This window comes from Oryzias melastigma, linkage group LG18, assembly GCF_002922805.2.
Source record: "Oryzias melastigma strain HK-1 linkage group LG18, ASM292280v2, whole genome shotgun sequence".
Taxonomy (NCBI): Eukaryota; Metazoa; Chordata; class Actinopteri; order Beloniformes; family Adrianichthyidae; genus Oryzias; species Oryzias melastigma.
This window is the reverse complement of record NC_050529.1, coordinates 18520041-18529123: the sequence shown is the minus strand read 5'-3', so window position 1 is coordinate 18529123 and position 9083 is coordinate 18520041. Positions and strand designations below refer to the sequence as shown.

The following is a 9083-nucleotide window of genomic DNA, read 5'->3' as shown; positions in this document are numbered from 1 at the left end:
ACTTCAAGTGTTGTGACCCTAATCTTTTGTGAGCCTATTGTGTTGAGTTGTGACCCTTATGTGTTGTGTTGTGAACTTAATGGGTTGTAAACTTAATGTGTTGTGAACTTTCAGGGCCCCCTCCCTTAAGTTTATATTAACACAACAAAAATGTCTTTAATTCAAACTAAATAGAAAGGCAGTTTTTCCTAAACATAATTACAGTACAGAGGGTGTACAGCAGTCAATGGTCTGCTCCAAGACTGTTCCAGACTTATTCAATTTGCACTAACGGAGACTAAAGCACTCCCGAGAGACCCACAGACACAATTGCTTTTTTACTTTCTTTCTCCCTACACGCAGGTCTCACATACTTGACAGTCCACATCACGTGCGTGGCCTTGGGCTCGACTTGAAACACACATAACCAGACAGCAGTCAGTAGTGAGCCGTTTTCCTGCCTTGTAGTGCACACTGCCTATCTCTGCATTACAGTTCGGGAGGGGCTTTCCCACTCTGTTTAGATAGCATTAGACTCACCTACAATTACTTAAGACAGGCGTCACCACAGTGCAGCTAACCAGCTACACCCAGAAGCCAGTCTATGAGGCACAAGAATGGCAGCAAAACAAAGTGGACGGAAATTGACTGGTCTTTTTGTGTCCTTACATGGCCTGAAACTGCCCTGAAAACATTTCCTAAACTCAAATCCTATAATTGTGTTCTGTGAATGGTTATAAACCACCCTGTGTGTGTGTAATTTGTGTAATGAGAAAGCAGAGATGCAAGAGCATGCATCATACTGCAGCCCCAGTACATATGTTACAATTTTTCAAAAGAAGGACAAACCTGTTTTGGACACATTTGACTGTGTCTAAGCCTCGGGGCACATACAAAAAATGCTTCAGCTTCAGCACGCACTACAGTCTGGAATTAGTTATCCTGCCTGTTCTTTCCCTTTCAAAAAACCCACAAAGTACTGGCCATCAACTGCAATATAAGACACTAGAGATTTTTTTTTTTTTTTTAAATCTCAAATATTTCTGAATGGGTGTCATAAGGAGGCCAAAGCAACTAAAACACTCACAAACACTTTACAGAGGTCCAGAGTTTATCTGATCCAAAGCCAACAATAGGATGCACAAGAACAGGAAGACAAAACTGACTCAAAATCACTCATCTTTTCTACAAAAGATTCTACCACAAGACCACTGAGCTGGTGTTATGAGGTGGTTATGTTGCAATGCAAGGTAGGTGCCCAGAGAAGAGCACACAAAGACAGCAAGCTATGGAGCGATACTTTAGTGAAGCAAGCCTGTATCCAGTCTTGCAATAGTGGACAAAGTAATTTATCTCTTTCAACAACCTGTGGAGCACACTCTCCACATCATCTACACAGAATTTAATACACTGATGAACTCAAACGGATTGAGCCATTTTTGTTTTCTTTATGCAACTAATTAATCTTATTCATGTTGTTATTTTTCTGTCTATCATATATAAAAAACAGGTACCAATAAGATATTGTGTTTGTGGTTACTGCCCTCATCTCCAGCAAATGTTCCAGGAAATCTGAGTTTTCCTTGATCCAATATATTTTCCTTTAAACTTCTCCTCCAAGCTAAATTTAGTACCAATAAGTGCTCCATTTAGTATGCATTTTTTGGCATTTGCAACTTGTACTCCAGGGTGACTAGTCCAAAAAATATGTAATATTTTCTGAAAATTGCAGTCTGGTGCATCTCGAAGAAAGCATTCAAAATTAACAAGTTAATGACACCAATTTAATGTCTAAGAAAACTGTTCTGTCACTTTTTTTTTTAAACCAAACAAGAGACCGTTAAATGCAAAGCTTTATTTCAGACTTGTGACAATTGTTTAATGTGCTTACATGCACATTTTCAAAAAAGGCCAATGTTCAAATCTGGCCAAGATGGGAAGTACCATGTAATTAAAACAACGCAGACTTCAATCTAGCCAATACAAACCACTGACTGAGGTCACAACATGAATTGCACTTGTATGCACAGCTTTTGGCTTCAAATAAGAAATAACAGAAAGTTGGCAGCAACATTTACAGCACTTTTAAAAAGAAAAAAAATTGTATATTGAACTATTTCTGTGTAACATACTGGATCAAATCCAAAAAGGCCTTTACTTGTAAGCTCCTCTGGCAGCAATAAAATAAGTCAATAAATCAAATCTCTAGTATGCTAGACTAACCTGCCAGGCACCGTTGACGGTGTAATAAGTATCTTGTGTGTATTTCAGTTATTTCTAAGTGACTTTCAGTAAAAACTATTCATCGTTGTGGAGGAATGTATGTTTACAACAGACTCAGAAAAGAACAATGTTACAAGCTTTGTCCAAAATGTAAATGAAGTTTGTGTTGACATGTGCATGATTTAGGGTAAAATACACAAGGCACCAACTTGAACTCAGAAGTTAAATGCACACAGGGAAACACCGACTTCACATTAGCTGAGGTGTTCTTAATGTGGAGTACCACTCAAACAGGAAATTAGTCAGCAAGTGTAACCTAATTTAAAAGTTTGGAGAACATTGGTTCAAAATATAATGCTGGTAAAGCCAATCTACCATGTTTTATTAAGTAGCCCTTCTTCTGGGTGCCACAGAGTAAATTAAAAAAACTAAATGTATTGTAATTCATACTTGGAGAACAACTGCATTTGTATGCCATTCAAACTTGTTTAAAATTACATAATAGGCACTCTAACTTGTCAGTTAAAAAAATGGCTAATAGATATTACATTACTCATTTGCATGAATGTGCATGACTCCTCTGAGTTTGACCTTTGTAAACTCTGTTGGCTTTTTAAATTGTGTCAGACGCAGAAACACATACGGCTAAAAATAAATCAACAGATGTTAAAACGGATACCTTGTGCACCCTGTTTAGCTATTTTTTTTACCTTATTTTCTAACCCCAAAGCAACTCTTGCTCAAAACAAGAACACGGGTCATATCTTTTTTTTTTTTTTTCACTGTGCTGTTAGAAACTTGTATCATCACTCATCCTCATCACTGAAGAGTCTCATTACATCTCTGACACTTCAAATGTCCGCAACCAAAAGCTAGACAGCTATTTGTGTCAAGTTTGCCTAAGACTACAAAATAATTTCCCCACTCAACCTTGATATATAATGTTCACACCCCCACACAAACCCAGTCAAAAAATTATTTTTCTTTTTTTCTTTTCTTTTTTTTATTTCAGAACAAATTATGATTTATTTCTCTCTTGTCAAATGTGTAGCTAAAAGGGAAAAACAAAAGAAATAGCTTGGTGCAGCCAGCCTTATTTTTTTCAGCTTTGACAGCTTCTAACTGAAGACGTGAGCAGCTATATCTAAAAAGGTCCTATGCTCTCTGTGTGGTAGCACAATCAGCAGTCCGTCTTGGGTGTGGTTACACACTGATGCATCCCAATCAGTCAGACAGTTATAAGTCATTGTAAAAATCAATCTCAAAAAGTTAACATTTATCAAATTAACACTCCAAATTTGCAATAGTCACTGACTAAAAAGTGTCTCTACCATGAAGGTGATAACTTAACTATTCTTCAAGATTAAATACAAAAGAAAAATTTCCTTTTAATCAGAGTTGAAAATCTTCAAAGTGCCCAAAGTAGCTTTTGCATCTAATATTTAGTTGTATCAATACACGATCAATTTCTTGAACAGTATGAATTTATCAAAATAATTCGAATTGAAGACATGAAAGACAAACACCACACAAATCTATTAACTGTATAACCAGAGACTGCAGAGGAAACACTGTTACTGAGTCAGAGGTTTTACTTCCACTGCAAAGTAAAGTTCAAACATCAAGTCAGTTGCCAGGTTAGTGATGGGGAATGTAGTCTACAAATGTTACTTCTCTCTCTTGTTCAGTTTGTTGCAGTATGATAACTTTCTCTCTATATATAGAGTTCCTCTTTTAGTCTCTTACAACAGTCTGGGATTCGTCTGTAAAACACAGAAAGCCAAAGAGGATGCACACTTTGACATTTTAGGGAAGACAAGGTTCAAGGTTCTATTGTATTTATTCCCTTTCATTTGGCACTTGGTCTGACTGCTCTTGCACTAAAGACAACAACCAAAGATGCACGACAGATGCCCATAAAAAGTCCAATTAATTGTGCATTTCAGTGAAATAAAAAGTCTGCTTTAATATTTTGAAGATATTTGATTGTTGAAAGTTATTTGTAGAAAAGGTATCCACGCCAATAGAGGAAGTTGTTAACAATGACTTGTGTCATTGTTTTTTTAGTAGATTGACAACAATGGGATTGTTTGATTCATTTTACCACTATGCCACATGTTATATCAAAGCACAACAGTTGTTCACCAATCAGAGAAGGACCCCACTTGCTCTTTTTGCGTACCACCTGATTAAAAATGTCTAACCCTGGTTCATAAGAACCATTCAATTAAAAAGTTGTTTCAGGAATGAACCGTTGTGTTAGATTCTGTAAAAGTGGGCTAGAAACCAATGTTACCGTTTGTTTTACTGAAATATTTTATGCTAGCCTGCAGAAATGCTTATGTATAACAGCTGTGACAGATTGAAACCCCGACTCAGTAAACCGCCATCTCAAATGGATGATAAGACAATTATTGTCCTTAAGTAGAAAGAAAGCATGTGTGGACTGTATTCCCATAATTGTAAAGGTGTGTAGAGGTTTTTGACCTGCCTACAAGCAAACTTAAGTCTCGTGTGCAGTCAGAGATGCAGTTCCACACATTGAGACCCTCCTTCATTGATTTTTATGATAAATAGTAGAGCTATTAAAATCTGAAGGAAAGGCTTTGGCATTTGTGCAGCAGGAGTCGTATGTCAGGGTTAATTGAGGTGGACAGTAACAATCATGGCACCAAATGGCTTTCAAATGGCACTTATTTTCACCAGTGGTGTGTGAAGGTCACAGCTGTTCCAGCAGACAGCAGCTTTCACCAAACTCCCCCCTGCTGCCAAGCCTCAAGTTTCAGAGAGGGGTTGTTCGGTTATTAGATGTAGATACAAATTTTCCATTTAGATCATTCACACTTTCACCGGCAGACAGTTGCTGTCTGCAGTGTTCAAGAGAAGAGGCATGACTATTTGACCTGTGTGTGTAAATATGTGTATTAAACTGATGGAAAAACATGAAAAAAATAGATTTTGAAATAAAAATAAACCTTCCAATGTGAAAACAGTCAGATTCGTGTTCCTCTGACCATTGGTATTTGGATAAAGTAAAAAAAATAAAAAATAAAAAGTTCAATCATTCAATGAGAGAGCACCTTTTGGGAAACAAACTTTTCTGAATTTGAATGTTTAGTCAAATGATCAACATGAAAAAACATTTCTTTGCATTAACAAATATGATAATAGGTAGGATATGGAGAACTGCGGTCCTATGCCAAGAGGTCACAGCAGGGACACATTAACATGTATTGTCATCTACTGAAAATGTATGGTGTTGTGCTCCATTTTTTTTTTTTTTTAACATTTTCCACACATCTTGCAACTCAAATCCCATTTCATCTATTTGGTGAAAATGTGCAGCATTGCTAGCTTTGGACTGAATGTTCCTGACAACCACCACGGGGGTAGGACTGACTGCTGTGTTCTGGGAATCCAATTTTTGTAGAATGCTATGCAATTTTAAAATGTTGCTCCAAAAATGTTCAAATTAATTACATATTTAAAACCTAAAACTACATTAAACTGGCTTTTGTGGGTCAAACCAGGCCTTCAAATGTGTGTGTTCTGCTAGGAAACAAATGGCAAACTTACAAAGTAACCAAATCTTAGGCTACATCTTTACCACTTCTATATCAGTTCATAATGATACCCAAGAAGGCAAGCTTTCAGTTTATAATAGTTTTTTCATGGTATACTACCAGAATAGTTTGGTCCATCTATGTTTAATGTTCTGCTTGCTTATCACTTTGAAAATCTAGAGTTCATTTTTTAACGTTTCCTCACGAGAACTTCCAGCATTTCTGGTTTCACCCATCCCCAATATTGCTGTGACTGCACAATTTTACTTCATTTTACCCTCAATTATAAACAGTCTAAACGACTGACTGTACACACAATCTGCCAGCCTAGCCCCCCCTCCTGACAACAGACTCACAAATTAAATGCTGAACAAACCATCTGCCTTCGCGTCTGCCTGCTGGCCACTTTTCTCTATTACGCCAACGACACCAGGGAAATTACAGCCTGACAACGCGTTTACAGTAAAATTATGATGTGTACAAATAGCACAGCAAACAGACCTTTACTTACCGTTACCTCCCTACAGCACCGGGGTTGTTGCTCTCACAAAGAAATCAATAATGTACAATGATCAAAGCCGACAGGGTGGATTGGTAGTTAAGGTCCGGCCAGTTTCACAAAGGAGCCAAAATGATATACAGTTTTTTTGAACGTCAGCAGCCGAGTCCTGTGAGTTAAGGTGGGTTGATAGATGAGAGTCAGCCTGATAAAATGTGCATCCTGTGCCGACAAAGGCACAACTACAGAGGCAGATTAAGTTTGGTACTATGCAACACGTCCAGGTTCTTCAATTGACTAACTTTTAATATAATTTTCCCATGCTAATTTTCTCCCTCATCCCTTTGCTTCAATTCCACCCTCGCCATGACTCATGCCTAATTTAAGGCGGCTTTGCTGCCAATACAACCCGATAATCCATTCTGTTTTTTCAGTAAGGCCACAGTGACGTGAGAGAATCAACTGAACAAAACAGAAAAACTTCGGCCGGATTTCAACGGACACACCTAAGACTTCTGTAAGAAGTTTTACCAACCACATGCCAGTCAGGCTGCATCATAGGGCAACGTGATTTTGTTGCTTGTTCTGTGACACAGTCATTCAGCAGCTCTGTCTATTTGTCTCTGGGTGAAATCAAGGTAAGCACAAGCTGTTCTTCTGGGGCTGCTGTTCTGATGAAAGTCCAGTTTTCTGTCATTGGCTGTTATCTTTTTGGGAGATTTGCCTTGAAATCTGTGCAGCAGGAAGGAGCCCACAGCAAGATAAAAATCACCAGACAACTAAATGTTATTGAGCATCAGCAGTTACCAGTTTAAGTTTCAGCCAACTTCCATACGAGTTTAAAAGATTAACTGATTAGCTATCAAATACTTAACTTACCATATAAAAATTAGGCTAGCTATATCATCTTCAAGGAAAACCGTTATGTTGTTTCCATTCCTCTAAAGAAACATGTTTTAATCAGTTTTAGGATCTAAGAAATTATTCCCTTTGGGAAATGTCAACTTTTTTTCCAGATAATGTGTCTCGAAGTCTAGACCCAACCAGACAAAGCATAATAAGCTTGTTAAAACTGCTAAGGAGAGAAAATTGTTGGATTGACAGTGTTAACACAATGGTATGTCTATGATATGTAAAGGAGTTATTGCCACAGGAAAAAAAAAAAGAGTAAAAGGGCTCACAAGCTTAAAATATTTTTTTAAATGCTGCATTAAACAAGGCGTAAAACTGAAATTACAAATCAAAACAGATCTTTAATCAAAATATGGTCAGACTCTCACAAACATAGGTTCTACATACTAATTGGTATCGAAGAAATCCTAAAAGCTATGACGATAGATGTTTAATTTTTATTAAATGCCAGCTTAAATGTACCTCTTAACACCACAACTTTAGCTCCAGAGTGGGCATTTATTACTTCTGTTTAAGCAATTACCATCATTCTAGTGGATTCTGAAGCAGAGAAAAGTAGCCTTGCACTCATATGAAACACAAGTGCTTACAAAAACACAAAAATCAGCTGCTTTACGTTCATAAAGTATATAACAGCGCAAAGCCGATATGAAAAGCTGCTTTTCTCCTCGACAGAATCAGCTGATTCACGTTGATCACGTGAACGGTCAAAGATTGACGGTATATGTCAAAGAAGGGTGAAACAGCTTTAGCCATAAGAGTAAACATTTTTCGTTTTATTTGGCCTCACAAAAGCATCCCACTGGAGATTAGTATCTAAAAAAAAAAATTATAATCAGTGATCATCACAGCTAATTAAAAAGCTACCATCTCAGCAGGCCATCAAGAACCAAGACATCCAACACTGATAACCAACGTGAAATTTTGATTTAGAATTCCTCTTTGCTTTTTCTTTTATTTTGTTCTACACCAACTATTCTAATGAGAGAAAAAGTAATTAAAAACCAATTAGAATGCCTCATTTACATTAAAGTAACTATATCCAAACACTAATATTTTGTCAACTATTTTAAAGATTATGGAATGTACTTTTTACCAACAAACCATTGGGAAAACAAGACGGGGCTCACGGGAAAATGATGCAAAACCTGCCGAAAAACAACATTTCCCTTCATTTAATCAGGCGGATTTCAGAAAGATGAATGAGAATCATTCTCACTATTATGGAAGTGCTCAATGTCGACCCTGATGATTGCAATCAGGTGATGAAGTGATAACTGTGAGGGGTCTGCGCATATCCTCTGATGACAACATCTACAGCATGAAACCTGCAGTTGCTGATAAGCAATTCAACATCATTGTGAGTGGTAGGAAGAAATCCCAGCAATCACTGCACCACAGGAGTTTATGGGAATGGTGAGTGTTTAAAGACCCACTCCGATGAAAATCATCTTTTTAATGTTTTTTAACATGTTCTTGAAAGATTTTTCTCATAATGGAGGACACGTTTAAAGAAAATTAAGATTAAAATTTCATTTGTGAATTTTTCTTTGTTCAGATCATTGTGGATCAGGACTAGATGGAAAAAGGTCATTAGAAAAGGTTTATAGGTGTGATGTACAAGTTACAAGCTCCCTGTTGCACACACTTCCAGATAAATAGATGAACGAACATCTTCATTTTCCTCGTCTGAGATGGCATCTGTCTCGAAATTGAACCGCTGGGTAGCTCCAATATTGCTCAGTATTTTTGTTGCACCACTAATGTTAGTTTGAGGTTGTGAGGGGCTGTAAGCTAGTGGGAGAGGTATGGATAATGGGAGGAGGGAGGACTTACTTCACACGAAAGGGCCGGCCGACAACTTAGAAGCAAATAACTAATGAACTCTTCCAAAAACTATGTCCTAT

The 9083-nt window shown here is 37.3% G+C and overlaps 1 protein-coding gene and 1 long non-coding RNA gene across 6 annotated transcripts in view; one reads left to right on the top strand and one right to left on the bottom strand.

Moving 5' to 3' along the window:
- si:ch211-200p22.4 (phosphatidylinositol-binding clathrin assembly protein) overlaps nucleotides 1-9083 on the bottom strand; it is a 76284-nt gene that overhangs the window by 65065 nt on the left and 2136 nt on the right. The window lies entirely within an intron of this gene.
- Nucleotides 6571-9083, top strand: part of LOC112156177 — a 6988-nt gene continuing 4475 nt past the window's right edge. The window contains exon 1 of one of the 2 annotated variants that reach the window (XR_002920927.2): nucleotides 6571-6902. This is a non-coding gene — a long non-coding RNA (uncharacterized LOC112156177). The remainder of the gene's footprint in view (nucleotides 6903-9083) is intronic. The other variant, XR_002920928.2, reaches the window with a different exon arrangement.